Below are 19,844 nucleotides of genomic sequence, written 5' to 3' on the forward strand. Positions count from 1 at the left end.
GCTTCATTGTCTATGGTACATGTTTCTTTCTATGATTCTTGTATGAAGTAGAGCTCCTGGAAGACAAAAGCTTTGTTCTCTCTGCCATCCACCCTGTTATGCAATTTTTGATATCATACTTGATTCCCTTTCTCATATCCTTTAAAAATTTTTTTGGCAGTACCTTCTTTTGAGAGACTCTCAGTTCTAGAAATGTTACTTCTTGAAGGAAAACACTTAGTTTAGTGGAAGGTACTCTGTAATTTATACCCAAGTCACATGTCCATTTGGAGCTTCTTGTGACATTAAATTTTAGTCTAAACCTGATTTTACCAGATTGCCTTCCAGTGTTTTTGTTTTTGTCAAAGGTTCTTTTTCTGTTCCTTACCTTTTTGGTTTTCTACTTGCCCATTCTAAGGTCAGTGTATACATTGTGCTTCCTAACCCCTTACTCACATCTTCCTTATGTCCTTTTGTTTAACCACGTTAGCCCAGAGCCTTCTTGCTTGGTGCTAAGAAGCTGTCCCAGCAAGGATGCTTGTCTCCTGAATTGTCCAATCCTAAACACCCTGTTCCTCTCACACATATATCTTTTTATGTGAAGTATGTCTCAGTGCTTTCAGAGAATTTGCTTTGCATGAGTAGTACCTGACTCCTGGTCCCTTGCTCATTGTGCTATTCTCCCAAAATCTACAATTGCAGGGCTAGATACCAGAAAAGGCTGTAGTCCCTTACCTCCTTTTGAGCCTATTCCAGAAACAATGAGTTTCTTATCTCTGCAACTCCTCTTGTTCCTCCTCTCTATTTTCTGATGGAGTATTTTGCCTCTGTACTTTCCCACCCTCCTCCCCAACCCCCCCCCCAAATATTGACTCACTTATGAAGGAATGTGGGTTTTAGTCCAAGAAATATTAATTTATTTCTCCTTCTGTCCTTTCTCCTAACTTTTTAAAACAAACTCCCCTAGCTCCTTTGCCTTTTAGATTCTTTTGCTCATAGATATTTTCTCTTTGATTGAGGGCCAGTGAGATGAGTGTTTTTAAAAATTGCCTTGACTAACCATCCATAATGAAAGCATTGATTTCACTGCATAGTCTTTTCTTGCTGTTACTTATTTAGTTTTCTCATGTTTCTTTTATTTGATATATTTTCATTTACTTGCCTAGCTTTGGCTTCTTTTGGGGAAAAAAAAGATTTAAATTTCTTTATTTAGTAAAGTGTCCATCTTTTTTATAAATTGATTAGTTCCAATTTTGTTGAATATTAGGGAGATTTTGAGCTGCAGACAAATCTTTGTTTTTTGGCATTCCTGTTCCAAAACATCCTTTGATTCTATGTACACAAACAGTGGTCTTGAGTAATTTGGACTAGTTTTCTAAGATAGGTGAAGAAATTTTTCTTATTTGCCAGAGATTGTTTGATGTTAAAGGTCTGAAGTTTTTCTACTACCTTTTTTGATGAACTAAGCTTGAGGTTTATCTGTGTCTGCTGCTTGTGGATTTTCAAGCTGGATTTTGCACTCTGTTTCTCCTACTTCTGGGGGAATTTTCTTGAATTATTTCCTGAAGAAATGAATGAAATCTTTTGATTTCATTATGTTTTTCTGGAAGACCTATGATTCTTAGATTATTTCTACACATTTTATCTTTAAGGTTGCCCTTCTTTTTATCTCCAGTATTTAGCACAGTGCCTGGCACAAAATACACACTTAATATATATGTGTTACTGTTTCCAGTCTTATTCCCTTATATTCTCCTATGGTTCACACTTTGACTCCTCCCTTGATGATAGATCCCTAGAGGATTGGGCCTCAAAGTGGCCTCATAGTCTTCTATTGGGAAATTCACTTTTCAGGAATTTTCCAAATTCTGCCTGTAGTGACTGCCCATTGTGACTTTTAGGGGGATATACTTTGTCCCAACTGCATGTTATTCCTTTTTCTTTCCTGGTACAGCATTCACTACCACGCCCCTATTCCCTGCACCCCAGGCAGGGAATACTTGACTTTTCCTATGCCTCCCTGATCTACACGGGATTAGGCTGAGTTGAGATCTGCTGCTTTTTGGCACAGAATGGTGGGGTGAGAGTCCTGGCAGGGTGTGCTGGCAGCAACTGAAGCAACAACAAGGAAATCGCTGACTGGATCCTAGAGCAAAGCCCGTGGGTCAGGTTTTGCCACCCTGCTAGCCCGTGGGGCTATAGGAGAGGATTGCTGAGTGAGCACCTTAGGGATTAGCCTGTTCTAAGCTGTTTATTTGTCAGTTAGTACCTTTTTAGTTATCTTGCTGCCTTGCTGTTCAGTGACTGCTGCAGTTATTTTACCTCTTTTGCATTATTCTAATTTGGGGGGGAATTTTTAGAATTCTGAGGGAGAAAAAAAAGGTCTAGAACACCATCTTGCTGGTCACATGACCAACTGATTTCAGTATGTCTTTGATTTCTTTAACTGTTATCTTTTATGTGCTGATGAATGGAGATGCTATTAATGTAGATTTAAATATGGAAGTAGTAGAAGGAAAGACTTAAAACTAGCCATATAGTAGAGATATTAAAATATATCCCCTTAGGCTCAGCAACCTAGGAATTATCCTTAACTTCTCATTATCTCTCACATTCCTTACCCCATCTAGTCTGTTTTTGCTTTTTTTTTTTTATTTTATTTTTTTTACTTTTTAGGCAACTGCGGTTAAGTGACTTGCCCAGGGTCACACAGATAGTAAGTGTCAAGTGTTTGGTCTGAGGCCGGATTTGAACTCAGGTCCTCCTGACTTCAGTGCCGGTGCTCTATCCACTGTGCCACCTAGCTGCCCCCCCCATCTAGTCTGTTGTAAAGGGCTATTGATTTCACCTTTGCAATATCTCTTCAATACTCCGCCTTCTCTCCCCTGATGTTGCCCCCCACTCGAGTGCAGATCTCCATCACCTCTCTCCTAGACTATTGCAGCAGCCTGTGGTGGGTCTGCCTGCCTCAGGTCTCTCCACTCCAATCCATCCACACCATTCAGCCACCAAGGTATTTTCCTTAAGCGTTTCCTAAAGCACAAAGCAGATCATGTCCACCTCTTCTTCCCCTCTCCCTGCATTCTCCCTGCATCCTCCCAACTGTAATAGCTCCCTGTCCCTTCCAGGTTCAAATACAAAATCCTCTATTTGGCATTCAAAACCCTTCTTTACCTAGCTCCCTCCTAATTTTCCAGTTTTCCTACACCTTACTACCTGCTCTGTACTCTTCATTCCAGTTACACTGACCTCTTTGATTATTCCTCAAACAAGACATTTTGTCTCTCAGCTAGGAGCATTTTCTTTGGCTACCTTCTGTGCCTGGAATGCTCTCCCTCTTCATCTGGCTTCTCTGACTTCCTTTAAGTCCCAGCTAAAATCCCATATTCTACAGGAAGCCTTAACCAACACTTCTTAATTCTAATGTCTTTTCTATGTTAATTTTTTCCTATTTATCCTGTATATAGCTTACATTTGTGTATGTTTATTTGCATGTTGTCTCCTCCATTAGATTGTGAGCACCTTGAGAGCAGGGACTTTTATTCCTTTTTTGGATCCCCAGTGCTTAGCACAGTGCCTCTCACATAGTAGATGCTTAATAAATATTTATTGGCTGACTGACTGGGGTATCTGGGGACGGCTGGGGAAAAGGAGTTACCTCATTAGATTTCCTTTGTGTTTTGTTTATTTACCGGAAATAAACATGTACTTCATAAATGACTACTAAAGACCAATGGTTGCTAATTAGTCTGGTCTGCTATTAGCTGTCACTTATAAATAATTATATTACTTATACTTAAATGATGTTTGAGGTTCTTAAGGGTCCTCATGAGATACCAGGTTCAGTTCCCCTCCTGCCTGTTTTATTCACAATTCAACAAATATTTATTTTTATCTACTCAAAGAATTGCTATCAAAGAATGTATTTATATAGAGTACTTTCTAAAGTCCAAGATAAATGTCAGTTATTATTCTTATATTCGTCTTCTTATTTTAGTGGTGTGAACTTCAAATGTGGGCATTCCTCTTACAGCTGCAAATGCTAACTTGCTTAGAATTTAATAAATTAGAGATAAGAGTTGCCTAAGGCTTATAGAGAGAGGTTAAGTTTCTTGCCCTAGTTCTCCTGGCTCATAAGTGGAAGGCCTGGCTTTGAACTGACTTTCACTGGGTTTGTAAAGTTATTTTCCTAAAGTTCAGTTCTGACAAGTCCATATTCTCCTCAATAAACCCCCATGGTTGCCTGTTATACAAGCTCTTCTCTTTAGTTTTTTAAAGTCCTTCCCAATTCTGACTACCTTTCCAACCTCAATTACTCATCATTCTGCTTCTCATTCCTCTGTTCCATCCAGACAGAGTTTCTTACTCTTACAGGAAGGACACTCCCATCTCCTGACTCAGGCCTTTTGCCCTAGCTGTGCTGGGATACACTCCCCCCCCCACCCCAATCCTTCCTTTCTTTTAAAACTGTGTATGCAACACTTTCTCCATGAAGCCTTTTTTGATCCCCACAGCAACTAGTGCCCCATCCATCCTCAGAATTTACCTTGTGGTCATATTATATAGACTTAATTATGTGCCTGTTGTCTCCAATAGAGTGTAAACTCCTAGAGGGTGGGTTTTTTCTTCTTTTTTTTGTTGTCTTATCCCCAGTGGCTGGCACATATTAGATGCCTGACAAATTCTGGTTGATCGATTTCTAACTCAAAGCTCAACACTTATCTATGATATCTGCTATCCTCTTCACAGGGTTATTGAGAGGAAATTGCTTTGAAAATCTTAAAGTGCAGAAATGATTCCTTTAAGTGCTAAGGCACTGCTTTAGGTTTTATTTGGGATTCATAGATGAATAAAGCAGCCCTTACTCTTAAGGAGTGAAATTTTAGTCCATGTATTTAACTAAAGGAGGGAAAAAAGTCTCATGGATAATCTCAAACAAATTTCTTTTGACTATACGGTATCTCATGTGCATATATGTACATATATTATTTGTAGTGTATTTACCTTTCTAATTCTGTTATGCTTTGGCAAATTAAAATCTGCTAGCTTGACCTTAGCACGTGTAAATCCACAGTGGAAAGAAGGTTATTCTGAAATACTGTATGTTAGGTAGCAAAATAAATAAGTTAGCAGGAGTAGACAAATCTAATATGAGAGGTTTACCATTTAAAATACACAGTTTTTATCCATAGGCAGTGATTGAGTTGAGTGTCAGTTTAATGCTTAAAGGTCTTTAAGTGACATCATCAGTCAATGGGTAGCCACACTGAAGACTTTAAGAGCTTGTTATATCCCTGCACTAGGCACGTGAACATGCCAAATGTGATCCCTGCTTATGAGTTTATAGTCTGATTTTTTTCACCTATCAATTTATAATGTTTGCATAATGTTTTTATTTTTAAAGGTGACCAAGGGAAATTTCAGTAATATTTCAGTTACTTTTTAAGTTCTGTGATTATTATGAGCTTAATGAAGGACCAGTGATTATTATTATTATCATTTTTGCCAAACATTTTCAGGGATAACATTCTTCATATTGGTACCTTTATTTCAGAAATAATAACAAGAAAGAGGGGAACCAGATGCAAAAGAGATGAAATTGTTAATTTGTGATGAAGTAAAATGCAGCTGTGGCTTTTCAGTCATATTAGTAAGTATGGTCAAATACTACTCATTCTTATTGACAGTAAAATGTCTAATTTTATAAATAAAAATATATCAGATATTTTAAAAGCAACTCACTTTGCATTATGATACTTGATTTGGCTCCTACCCAAGCTTATATGGAGTACGCTTCCTAATTAGTGTGTTTTGTAATGCTCATATTTGCTTCAATATACTTTAAAATGTATGTTTATTTTTGAAGTTTTTCTTGCAATTAGTAGGGGACTGGAAAATGCCAAATTCCAAGTTGATAATATAATGCTGTTGTAAAACAGTATTAATGTCTATCTTATAGACTTTCCCTATTTATTTAATATCCCCTGTTTATTCCCTAATTAAACAATATTTAAATGTAAGCTATAAATAGATAATTCATGAGAACATAGCTTTAGAACCTTATAGATGGATCACTTTGTCCAAGTCCCTCATGTTATTCATGAGGTGATGTGATTTACTGGATGGCACATAGATTCAAATGTCTGAATGTTGTAAAATGGCAGTAATTAATTAGCAATTAGTGGATAAAATAAATTTATATTATTGAAACCATTGTAATGGATATTTTTTTCCCAACTTAAAAAAAAAGATGGAATCTAATAAGAGGTTAAAATTATTTAGTATAGTCAAAAGATTTGTTATTTAGAAACTAATGTATCCAACTTTTCTACCTAATATTTTCTAGGAAGGAAACTGCATCTGTTTTCTCAAAAGAGAAGTTTGCAAGGTAAGAAACACATTTTATTTTATTTTTAAATTTTTATTAATTTTATTTTTAGTTTTCAGCATTTGCTTTTATAAGATTTTGAGTTCTAAATCCCCCTCCCTCCATTTCCCCCTATGAAGACGGCATGAAATCTGATATAGGCTCTACATGTATGATCATATTAAAGATATTTCCACATTAGTCATAGAAACATATTTTGTAGCAGATAAAGGAAGACATATATTTGGATGCATTTGATACTTAAATTTCAACTCGTCTTTTTTTTTTCTTTTCTCATTTTTTATTAACATCCAGGATTCCTTCTTTATTTTTATTAATCAGTCAGCAAATGTCTGCTGTGTACTAGGCATTGTGCTAGTGGATGTTAATGCAAATACAAAAGTGAGGCAGTCCCAGCCCTTAAGGAGTTTGTGTTCTGTGGGATGAATGTTTAATATGTTTACAAATAAGGAAATACAGAATTTATATAAAGTAATTTGATGGCAAGGTGTGTGTATATATGTTGGGTCGAAGAAGCAACTAAAAACTGGGGGAAATCATAAAAGGCCCCTTCAGATAGATGGTACATGAATTGAGCCTTGGAAGAGAGCTTAAAGGTTCCCAGAAGTGAGGAGGGAGAGCATTCTATGCATGGGGGACTTCTTGTTCAAAGGCAGGGAGATGGTAGATAGAAAGTCACATAAAAGGAGTGGCAGGTAGGCCAGTTTGGATGGTGTGTAGAATATATGAGGTGAGCAATGTATAATCAGCCTGAAAAGATTGACTAGAGCCAGATTTTTTAGAGCCTTAAATGCCAAAAAGAGAAGCAGTTTTTATTTTATCATAAAGGCAACGGAAACCCATTGAAGCTTCTTAAATGTGGAAGTGACATGGTCAGACCAATGCTTTAGAGAGGAGGGAGATGAAATGAAGGGATTGCAATAGGCTAGGTAAGAGCTAATGAGGGCCTAAACCAGGGTAGTTGTGGTATGAGTGAAGAGAAGAAGACAGGAGGTAGAATCAACAAGACTTTGTAACTGATTTGATATGTGGGAAGAGGAGTGAGAATAAAGAGAGGAGGATGGTTCCAAGATGGTAAAACTGGGTAGTCAGGAGAGTGTTAGTGTCCTTTTCAGAAATAGAGAAGTTAAGAATTTTAGGGACATGTCAGATTTGAGATGTCATTTAAAGATGTCCAGTAGGTGGTTGAAAATACAAGATTGGTGCCCAGGAGAGAGAGAGAGAGAGAGCTAAAGTCCGGAAACTCAGAAAGGAGACAGATTGGTTTTACAGGGAGAAAAAGAACCCTGGCAGAGCAACGTCCTGAAAAGCCATGGAGAAGACAGTTTTAAAAAGTAGAGGGTGACCAAAATTGAGAAGTAAAGAAGGTTGAGGATTGCGTAAAGGCCTTTGGGTTTAGCAATAAAAAGATAATTTCTTACCTTGGAGAAGAGCAATTTCAGTGGAGTGGAGTGTAGGGGAAGTGCAAGTACATAAATATGAAGAGAATAAATACAAATAAATATTCAAGGCAATTTGGGAAAGAAGGTGCTAGTAACTGGGATCACGAAAAGTTTCATTTAGATGGTGGTATTTGCTGCATCTTGAAGGAGGAGAGGGAAGTCTAGGAGATCAAGGTGAGAAGGGAGGGTATTCCTGGCCCAGAGTTGGGAGATGAAGAGATGTGTGTGAGGAATACAAAGAAGGTCATTTTAGTTGAATTACAATTTTGGGTCTCTTGTATAACGAAGCTAGAAAGATAGGTTAAGACCTAGTTGGAAGGGGCCTTAAAAGCTAAACAGAAGGGTTTATATTTGATTCTAGAGCCAAAAGGGAGCCATGAGTCTTTATTGAGTAGGCTACTGATATGGTCATATCTGAGCTTAAAGAATATCACGTTAACATCAATATGTAGGTTGCGCTGCTGTGGGGGGAGACTTGAAGCAGGGAGTCCAATTAAGAGGGCCTTGTAATTGTATAGGTAAAAGGTGATAAAGACCTGAACTAAGGTGATAGATAGTAGAGAGAAGTGGTCAGATGTTGTGGAAGTAGAATCAGTAGGATTTGGCGACTAATTGGGTCTATAGGATGGAGGAGAGCGATATAACTCCTCTAGCAGATCTAGGGGATAAATCAGACCAAGTCCTGATGGGGAAATCCAGAAAAAGTCACACTGAGTCATTTATCCAGTGCAACTTAGTATATTGAGAGAGACAAAACTGTCTGTGAATGCTGGGGATTGCATTGGGCTAAGAGAATGCCAAGATGAAGCCTTAGACCCCTACTGGGGCACTTCAAGGTGGATAGATGTGAATTGGCAGCTTTGTTGTCTACTACCCAGTTCTGTGTCACAGCTTGGCAAAAATCCAACTAGAATTCCTGGAAAAGATGAGTGAAGCAAGATTTGAAAAGAGTGAAGAATGTTTTTATAAATGAAATGAGAATGCTTGAAGAAAATATTGGAAAAGAAGTGATTGCTATGGAAGAAAGAATTAGAAAGGAAATTAACAGCATGCACAAGAGCTACAAAACCTTTTCCAAGTAACAAACACTCTCAAAATTAGAATGGATCTTATAGAAGCCATTGACCCTATGAGGCAGCAGCAAATATTAAAACAATCAAAAGACTGAAAATATAAAAGAAATGTGAAGTATCTCATAGCAAAAACAACTGACCGGGAAAACAGATCAAAGAGAAAAAATTTAAGCATCATTGGATCATGAATACCATGACCAAAACACCTAGACATCCAGTTTTAAGAAATCTTAAAAGAAAACTGCCCATGTCTCTTGGAATCAGAGAGTAAGGTGAAAATAAAATGTACAAGTCACCTCCTGAAAGAAAACCCAAAATGAAAATTCTCAAGAACATAGTAGTCAAAATCCAAAGCTTGTAAGCCAAACAAAAAATATTGTAAGCAGTCAGAAAGAATCCAAGTAATAAGGAGCTACAATTAGAATCCCACGTGATTTAACCACCATCACTATAAAGGAGTGGAGAACTTGGAATATGATATTCTAAAAGGCAAAAGATTTCGGCTACAGCCAAGAATAACTCACCCAGCAAAACTGAGTGTAAATGCTATGGGGGTCAGGGGTGGTGCAGAAGGATCTTTAATAGAATAGAGGACTTCCAAGCATTCCTGATAAGAAGACCAGAGGTAGGTAGAAAATTTGACTTACAAACATAGGAGGCAAGAGAAGCTTAAAAAGGTAAATATGAGCATGAAATCATAAGGGACTGATAATCAAGGTTAAACTGTTTACATTTTTCTATGGAGAAGATACATGTAGCCCCTCAGAATTATCATCATCATCAGTGGTCACAGAGTTTAATTTGGCAGAAGACCTGGGAATTATTCTGTTATGTTTTGATGATTTTAAAAGAAGAATGGAAAGGGTGAAGGAAGAAGAATACATTGGGAGAGGTGGGAAGGGAGAGAAAGAATGGGGAGAATATCTCAAATGAATACAAAAGAAACAGTCTATACAACAAGGAGGAGGGAGTGGGGGTAGGGCAGGTGACACTTAACCCTAATTCATTTGAACTGGTCAAAATAAGAAAGAATACACAAACACAGTATTGGTTGCAGAAATGCATTTCATTCAACAGAGAAATGGGGAAAAGGGAGAATAGAGGTGGGGTGGGTGAAAATTAGAGGGAGAGTAGATTAAGGGAGGGATTAATCCTAAGCAAAGCAAACTCTAAGGATGTGCAAAAATATTTATAATTCTTTTTGGGGTAGCAAAGAATGGAAATCTGAAGGACTGCTCATAAATTGGGGAATAGTTAAACAAGTTATGGCATATAAATGTGTGGAATACTATTGTGCTGAACTCTTATCAGGATAATGACCAGACATGATTCCAGAGGACTTATAATAAAACAACTTCCCACTTCCTGATAGGAAAATGAAGAACTCAAAGTATAGAATGAAACACATTTATTATTGACATGGCCAGTGTGAACATTTGCTTTGACTGACTCTTCATGTTTCTAATGGATTATATTTTTCTTGTATTCTCACTTGGTTTGGGGGAGATTTGAAATAAGAGCTCCAATTTTTAAAAGTTATCAGGAAATAAATTAGCTTAGAATGGGTGGACATCCTTAACCAAGTCGTTAATTCTATGAAAAATTAATGGAGCTATGAGAACTTTTAATAATTCTGAGACAAAAAGAAATATTAGGACAGAATTTTTTAAATTGCAAAAATAGAAAATGTAACATACTTTACTGTTAACAATTGATCTGGAAAAGAGGTCAGAGAGACATAATTTAAGGATCGTGAGATTTCCTAAGAGTCATGACCCTCCCCTCCATACACACACAAAATTTCAATTGTCATGTTTCAAGAAATTATAAATGAAAATTGTTCAGATTTACTAGAACAATAATAACTAATATTTGTGTAGTGCTTACTATATACCAGGCACCATGCTAAGTGTTTCACAACTATTGTCTCATTGATCCTCACAGCAACCCTGGGACGGTAGGTGTTATTATTATCCGAATTTTACAAATAAGGAAACTAAGGCAAACAGATTAAGTGACTTGCCCAGGGTCATACAACTAGTCTGAGACCAGATTTGTCAGGGCAAATTGAAAATAGAATGTACCAGTTAACCTCCTGAAGAAATCCCAAAATGAAAAGCACCAGGAGTGTTATAGCCAAAACCCACAGCTTCCACAGATTGAAGATTTAAAAAAAAAAAAAAAAGAAATGTGAGAAGCCAGAAAGAAAGAATTCAAGCACTAAGGAATCACAGCCTAAAACGGGAACAATTGTCTAAAAGAGAATTGAGGGATTCCAGAATGTAAAAAATAAAGACTTAACAGCCAAAAATAAATTATCCTGTAAGAGTCTGTGTAACTGTGGAGGAAAATAAATAGGCTTTTAGTCTAATAATGAACTTTAAAGTATTCCTGATGAAAAGACCAGAGCTGAGTAGAAACTTTGAAATGCAAGCACAGTAGTGAAGAGAAACTTTGAAATGGCAATAAATTTGAGCAATTTTAGGGGACTAACTGATGAGGAAATGCTTATATTCTATATGTAGAGAGGAGAGACAGTAACCTTTTGAAATTCTAATATCTTTCCTTAAGGGTCACAGAGGGAGTTAATTAAGATAAACAAGTTATAGGGATTGTGTTGTTTCAAGTTTTTAGTCTTAAGAGCAGAAAGAAAAAGAGGGGAGGAAAAGGAATATATTAGGGAAGAAATTAGAAAGAAAGGATTCAGACTTACTGTATCTCATAACTGAGGTGGCCAAAAAAAGAATATACAAAACATGCAGGAGAAGGGGTGGGGAGAACAGACATCACTCATATCTGGACTGTGTGAAGGCAGATAAATCACATTTAGAAGTGTATACACACACACACACACACACCACACACACACACACACACACACACACTCTCTCTCTCTCTCTCTCTCACACTTTGGTGGTGTAATACATTGAACTCAACAGGAACAGGTTGGGATAAGAGAAGAGAGAAGTTTAAGATGAAAAATAGAGACAGGTAGGGAATAATCACAAGCAGAAAAACCTTTATCTTTGTATATGGGTGTGGATGAATTGTAAAGGTGGAACTAAGAGGTGTGAAAGAGGATAAACCAAAGATTGGAGTCTGGATAACAGAAGGAGAGAAAGTGAGGAAGTCCAGTCAGCGAGAAGCAGATCACTTCAATTAAAACTGATTAGTGTTGATCACATGCCTTCAGTTTTCTTACATTCTTCCTATATAAAGAGCCAGTTTAGGGGCAAAGAGATGAAAACATAAGAATATTATAGAGGGAAATACATAACTATCATAACCATGAATATAAATTGGATGAGAACCCATGCATTCAATGGGATGAGAGCTCATGCACAAAATGGAAGAGAATATCCTAATGATTCACACAAAGTTAAAATGAAGGACTAGAGTAGAATTTGTTATATTTCAGCGGCACTCAGAAAAGCAGATGTGGTAATCATGAGCTCAGACAAGGCAATAGTAAGAATAGAAATGGTTTAAAATAAATAAAAAGAAAAAAACTAAACATATCCAGAGATAATGAAAACTCGTTATTCATGCACTGTACAGCATAGCATCTCTTTTACTTAAAGGAGAAATTAGTCTGTGACAAAGGAGAAATAAGACTGAAATTACAATATTTCAGGATCTCAGTGTACCCCTCTTAGTCTCAGATAAATCTAGTTAGGGTAGGGACTGAACCTAATTTCATTGGTATAGGAATCTTCCAGGTGAGGAATTTCCATTTACCAGTGCAGGTTGGCATCTTCTCTGTCACTTATAGTCTTAATAGTAACACTAGCTAGCATTTATATAGCATGTTAAGGTTTGCAAAGCACTTTATGTGTTATCTCACTTGATCCTCATACCAACATTGTGAGGTAGGTGCTCTTATTCCCTTTTTACTGATAGGAAACTGAGGCTGAGAGGGTAAGTGACTTGCCCAGGATTACACAGCCAGCAAATTCTGAGATAAAATTTGAACTCAGGTCTTCTTGACTCCAGCACCAGCATTTCACCCACTCTATTACCTAGCTGCCTCTTAGAGAGCTCCTTAGAAAATGGAAGGTCAATTGACATGTAAGGGAGAGTAGGAACTTGCACCTCTCTGGCTTTAAGATTCACTCTTTATCTACTACACTCTTCTGCTTCTATATCTAATTTTTCTAAAGTTCTGCTCATGACTTTATTTTTTTACTTGTTTATTTTTTGGTTAAATTTATTTTAAATTTAGGTTATCTACTGATTTAAGATTTCTTCTAAAATTTAAGCAATCCACTGAATTTACCATAGAAATCTGAATGGTACCTTAAAAAATTTAGATATAATAGTGATGACTGTGTGAGCATAGAAAGGAGATTCCATATAGCCTTCCTGCCATATATTTAGTATAGCATTCTTAGTATTTGGTTTGACAATGTCTATCAGAAACTTTTTTCTTGTGATTTTATGGATCATTCTTATATCTGAGTGGTTGGAAGCATCAGTTAATGGTCCAGTTCCAAGATAGTTTATTGGTAGAAGTCTCTAGGATATTTTGAGGTCTGTATTTATAGTATGGGGATTTGTTATATCTCAGTCCATAAAATGTAATAAGTATCTGAGGTATAATTCTAGTCACCAGGTCATGTCTGTTTACAATTTGCAATAATGTTGTTTTATAGTTTTTACCATTTCCTTTTATAGTATGCAGTACTCATTGAGTCTGGGTTTCCTGATGACAATCTTTCCATAATTTCTAGTGGTAATAACTTGATGGTCTTGAATTGCCAGCATGAGCCCTTCCATTTTCACAAACAAAACATTATGACTTAGTTATGTTCTTTTTATGCTTTTTTGTGAACATGTATTAATTATATTAAGGATTATGTGCTATATAATATGTATTATTACATAATAATTATGGCTGAATATATATAGATTCTGATTTTGGATGTCACTTGTTTTCACAGTCTGTCAGAAGGCAAGCAATTGTTGATTATCTTCTATATGTATCAGTGGTATGTACCTGTGGTCCATCATGAATGTTGTTCAGAGGAGCGATATCTTCTTGATTCAAAAATATTTCCCTACTTTTTTTGACCTGTTTTAAATATCCTCTAATAATTGTCTTGTTTAATAATACTTGTGCTTTTGGTAAGAATGTTACTGTTTTTGTTTTATTTCATTTTGTTTTTAGAATAGTGGACCCTGTGTTTTGTTATTATTACATGGATTTTGGGGCAGCTAGGCAGTGCAGTGGATAGAGCACTGGCCCTGGAGTCAGGAGGACCTGCGTTCAAATCCAGCCTCAGACACATAATACTTACTAGCTGTGTGACTCTGGGCAAGTCACTTAACCTTAATTACCTTACCAAAAAAAAAAATGTATATGTGTGTGTGTGTGTGTGTGTGTGTGTGTGTGCGCGCACACATTTATATATGTTTTTTGTTAGGATACTTTCCAAATCTGTTCTGACCTATTTTGTAATTTTATATGTTTACATTGGTTGGTATTATGTAGGTGTTGGTTATTTGAAATTTTTTCCACATTTAGTTTTGATTTTAAGAAGCCAGTAAGTCTCTTAACATAATTAGTCATAGCCTTCTTGATATCCTTAGGCTTAATATATGTGGGAGGAAAATAATTTATAGATATCACCTTCACCTACTAATTTAGTGTGTCCTCTCTTCAGGCTTGAAGTTTTCGGTCTCTGTCTTTCTTGAGTGTGTATAATGAATCATAAACTTAAGAATTTTGCCATGTTCAGATCACATCTCGATAGTGTTGAAGAAAGAGTCCACAAGTTGAAGCTGTTTAATGTGTTGGGTTTTTTTTTTCCCCATGGAACCTTGTGGATATATGTTCTCTCTCTATATCTATTGACGAATAGGATGTTTTGTTTCAACCCTTTTTAATTTGAATGCTATACGTCTGTCTTGGATGGATGATAATGGGTTTAAACTGTCTTCCTGAGGAATGTCACATTTTTTATCAATTGTTCTTGACACATTGTATTGATAGTGTGTTTCAAACAGAATAAGTTTCTATGTAGATTACAAATACTGTAGTGTCTTAGCTATACTTGGGTCTCATTTATATATTTGATTGATTATGGAAATGGGTTAAAGGCTTTGTGATCAACAGAGATAGCATAAATGTTTATAGCACTTCCCAGCATGTTATCAACTAAATTACCAAAATTTCCTTTGTAATCCTTAGGAGTTTTAGGCATCTCCTTTTTTCTTTTACCTAAGTTATTGCTTTCTTATATGTATTCATATTGCTAAGAGCTCTGAATATTTTATTTATAAGGTACATAAATTGGCTTTTATTTGGTACATTGGCTTATAAAGGTACATAATTGGCTTCTATTTGGAGAAGTTGCTGGTGTTTTTAGTCTTGAGGTACTAATTTTATGTTACCCTTTGGATGGGATCAGGTTTTACTATCTGAGAAAAAGCTGGTAAAATTCCTTGATAATAGTTTGTATCTCATTGTGTGAGTCCCAAATTATGGATTTTATCTAATTGTACGATTTTATGGTTTTGCAGAGAAGTTAGTTTTCACCTGTTTTGACATAACTGACTATTGGGGCACAAGATTTCTGTTTCTCTTTATTCCAACTTACATTTTTGTTGCGTTGGTTTTTTGTGACCAAATAGAAGAATAAGAATTTTCTACATCCTCCTTCAGGGGCCCTCTGTCTCACCTCTGATATCTTTACTTACTAAATCTCTGTGGTAAAGTTTTTCATTGATGTTAAAATTGCTTTGACTTCTCATATTGCCTAAACCTTTTGACTTTTACCTTGACTTTGCTGATTATGGGAATACAGAATTTTTATTTTGCTTTTGTTTTCCAAATTCTTTAAATTTTTTTTTATTTTCAATTCGGCCATATGGCATTCAACTTTTTGTTTTATATCACACCTAATTTTTATTATCAGAGAAATCACTGAACAGGGTAATTTTCCCCAAGGAATCTTGGATGATGTGGGGACACCTTTCTGTAAAAGAGCTAAGTCCCATAGGACTTAGTTTTGTTCTACCAAATCAAATATTTCTTCCAAATCATCAACAATATCTTGTCTTCTTGTGGTACTAGAGTATAGAGTGCTACTCAGGCCCAGTATGCAACTCAGTGTCATCACTCTTCTCCCTGCAACTGTTTCTTTTACTCTTGGAAAAGTCATATCATACAGTCTAGAGCAAAAACCAGACCAATGGCATAACCAAAGCCCATTTCCATGGCATTTCTGGACTCCTACCAGGACTTCATCAGGACCATAGCAGTCTGAGGACACATCACCCTATAACTGGCATTCCCTTACTTTGTCATTGTCTACCCCCACCTTCATTCCATGACATAGATCGTGTTGGACTTTGAGGGAATTGTTTTGATGATTATTATTATTGTGAAAGGACAATAGACAGTATGTTCAATATTGTCTCATGAAACAGAGAAAAGTAATGAAAGGTAAAATCTAAAGAAAGCTTGGTAAGATATCAAAGAAAGCAAATTCATCTCAAGGAAAATTGTCAGTAAAAATGAAAGGAATACAAAGAGAAGAAAAATGGAAAATATTTTTTAAATATTTTAACAAATTGTTCTCTTCCTCAAGGACCCTGCCATCACAGTCTTGAATGGCACTAAAGAGAATATTGGGAAAAGTGTCAGATTCAACCAAGTATCATAAAGATGAGATAAGTGCTAGAGCTGATACGGTTGTTAGGGCTTTGAAGGACTAATGTATGACATCTGAAGGAGCAGAAGATAACAAAGGTATGGACAAAATTTTGGACCTTTTTAACACAAGAGAAAAGTGACCAACTGAGTACTATACCTATTGGCATGTTTAATCTGTTTTCCCATCTATAAAAAAATTTGAGAGTCATATCTATACATGAATTGAGGTATTAGTAGTCATTCAGCAAGAATTTATTAAGCACCTATGTACCAGACTTTCACAGGCAGTATTCAGCATTGGACCACATCTTTTGTGTTTTGCAGTTAACTGAAAAATGTAGCTAATATAAGATCTCACTTTTCCTAATTTTTTACAATAATGAAAAAACTATGATTTGGTAGAGCAAAACTAAGCCTCATAAGGCTGTTTTACAGCAAGGAGTCCCCACGATCATCCAAGATTCCTTGGAAGAAATAGCCCTCTTCATTGATCTTTTGATAATAAAAATTAGGGGTTCCATGAAACAAGGAAACATATGCTTAACACTGTCATTGAGGAGATGGAATTCTGAATGCAGTTCAGAGAGGGATTCCCTGTGGCTGGTGAGATCCGCAAGGTGTTCTTGTTTACAGATGATTTTGTGCCAACACCGAGCACAAGGACATTTCAGACAATCCTGAAAGAGATCTATAATCACTAAGGAATTTGTCTTGTACATCTACACAGGAAAGACCCAATGGATGAAAAATGTCTGTTGTCAGGTTTCAACTTATATTTGGATGTACATCCTGTAAAGCTAATCCACTGGTAGTATATCTGGTACAGATGGACAGCTAATGGGTTCAGAGTTAAACAGGAAGATGAGAGGGCTGGCTTGCTTTCAGAAAATTGCAAAGCTTTTTAACTGACCCTGGTTTCTCATGAAAGCAAAGGCCTGTCCTTTCAATGCTAGCATTTTACAAGTTGTTATATGGCAGTGGGACATGGAGCACTACTGCCTCTCAAGAATGAATACCACACACAGGGCAATGGAGAGGGCCATGGCAGGTGTGAGCAGGCAGTAACAAATAAGAAAGCTTTCTAAGATGTTATATGGACACTCCACCTCCCACCCCACCTTGCCATAGTGAACTTGGGGAGGGCATGGCACCGTGGAGCAGCCTGGGACACCTTTTGATCTGTATCCTTGGAGGGAGCGCCAGAATCATTGAGATCACAGATCCCTTTGAGTATTTGAAACTTTTGAAAGAAGTGTTTCTAATGAGTAGGAAATTTACAAAGTGATTGAGTAAAAATCTTGTCAAATACTTAGGGACTTGCTATCATGATTTACTAAAATAGCTGTAGAATAACCTAATAATTTAATTGTTATTTGGCTTTTACCATATGCTATTTGTTAGATAATTTAAATTTGGAGTACAGTTTGTCAAAGAGTTCACTTGTACATAGATATCTAATGAAGCAGAGGAATGTATTTTCACTGGCTAAGCCTGTGGATTGGGAGTTATTGAACTTTTGACTTTTAGAAATGTTTACGGTGTTCAGAAATTCGTTACTTTACAAGAACAGGCTTATTAGATATAGGTGTGATTTTTTAGGATGCTTTTAGATTTTGAAGTTTTATTTTTTAATCTTTGGATAAAGTTTCTTTTTTGGTAGTTGTTGGACTTTTTTTTTTAATGCAGTGATTTTAGCTTTCTTTTTGTTTCACTTTATATAATTTTCCGGAGTACTGGAATTAAGCTAGCTTAATTTTATTCTAGTCAGCCCTTTGCTTTAGATTTTTCAAAACAAGCTCAGAATAGGTTGAAACTCTACACAAATTGCTGCCACAGGACAAAAGTGCTGATCAAGTTAAATCAACCCCTGTAATGTGTATTGAAAAGAAAACCTCTCCTGTCTACCCCCCAATTTGAAGAACAAGCATTTTAGTTGCCAACCAGAGCTGACTTTAAATGGACCAGCTGTCTGTATTAGGAGGATAGGGTTGCTAAGGTTACCATGGCTGTTTGAAGAAGAATGCAGCTGAGATGGCAAGTTCTTGATGTGTGAGCTGAGGGAAGGAATTTAGTGTGATCATGCATCAGCCTTCCTAATCACATGCTCACAGAGTGCTGTGTGGGCGGCATGTAAAAACTACAAGTCTGCATTGGGGCTTGTGTGTGGTTACAATAATTTTGTTTTTGTGGGAGCCAGAGGGTTTATAGTTTAGATCGAAAATGCCAAAGCTGTGCAAGTGGTTTTTGTTTTTAAAGGATCCTTCTGAGATATAAAAAATTGAGCTAAATTTGTCATTGTACATAATGGGCAAATAAATCATTATTTTTAAAAAGTATACTTACCCTTGTTAATTTTGTTATGATATAAAATTATTCCTCCAGCTTTTTTCCCTTCATGGTCGATCAGCCTTGTTAACATTTCCCTGAATTTCCTGAAGAAAGCGTGTTTTCCATGTAATAGACACGATCCTATTTAATACATAGACACAAAGTTATATTGGGCAAAGTTCTGAAAGAAGTGGGGTTAGTCCGTTCCATTTCTTCTTTTGAAATCTCTCCTTTCCCAAGGAGATCTTATCTAAGAAAGGTACATTGGGGTTTTTCTTCCTGAAGCCTGCAAGTGGGGATCTGGCATCACATCTGAGAAATAAATGGCTAATTGGTGATACAAACTTCATTAATAGAAAAGTAGAGAAGGTATAAATCATTTTATGCATGTAAACATTATTTGGTTTTTATCACATACTTAATTGACAGCTTGGAAAATGCCTGTTTATATATTATTTTATCTATATTTTGTCCTTTTTCTTTTTGTTTTCCAAAATTCATCGATGTTTTGATGGTTATGAGTGAGACCTTAATTGACTGTAGAACACATAAGAAATAAATATTTTGAACATTGGCAACAATGTCCTCCACTAAAATAAAATTGATTTCACAGAAAGCAGATAGGTTATCTGTGGTAGTAATTATCAGTTTAACTTGGTATAGTTAAATTCAACATGAACTTTATTTTTTAGGCAGTTGGGGGTTAAGTGACTTTCCCAGGGTCATGTAGCTAGTAAGTGTCAAGTGTTTCGTCTGAGGCCGGATTTGAATTCAGGTCTTCCTGACTTCAGAGCTGGTGCTCTGTCCACTGCACCACCTAGCTGCCCCTCAAGATGAATTTTTAAAGTGGTTTTAAATCCAATTTTTGACCTTTGTGGTTTCATTATTATCCCAATTGCTTAACATTTTGTTAAACATCAAGATTAATTTGGTTTTTCAGTTTGGCATCTTGGAACAAAGTATAGTCAAATCATTAA

The 19,844-nt window shown here is 36.3% G+C and overlaps 1 protein-coding gene across 1 annotated transcript in view; it reads left to right on the forward strand.

Moving 5' to 3' along the window:
- FRS2 (fibroblast growth factor receptor substrate 2) overlaps nucleotides 1-19,844 on the forward strand; it is a 116,518-nt gene that overhangs the window by 44,804 nt on the left and 51,870 nt on the right. The window contains exons 2-3 of the mRNA XM_020990237.2: nucleotides 5,534-5,629; nucleotides 6,326-6,367. The gene's annotated coding sequence lies outside the window, so the exon portion shown is untranslated. The remainder of the gene's footprint in view (nucleotides 1-5,533; nucleotides 5,630-6,325; nucleotides 6,368-19,844) is intronic.

Source organism: Phascolarctos cinereus, unplaced genomic scaffold, assembly GCF_003287225.1.
Source record: "Phascolarctos cinereus isolate Bilbo 61053 unplaced genomic scaffold, phaCin_HiC Scaffold_1;HRSCAF=81, whole genome shotgun sequence".
Taxonomy (NCBI): domain Eukaryota; kingdom Metazoa; phylum Chordata; class Mammalia; order Diprotodontia; family Phascolarctidae; genus Phascolarctos; species Phascolarctos cinereus.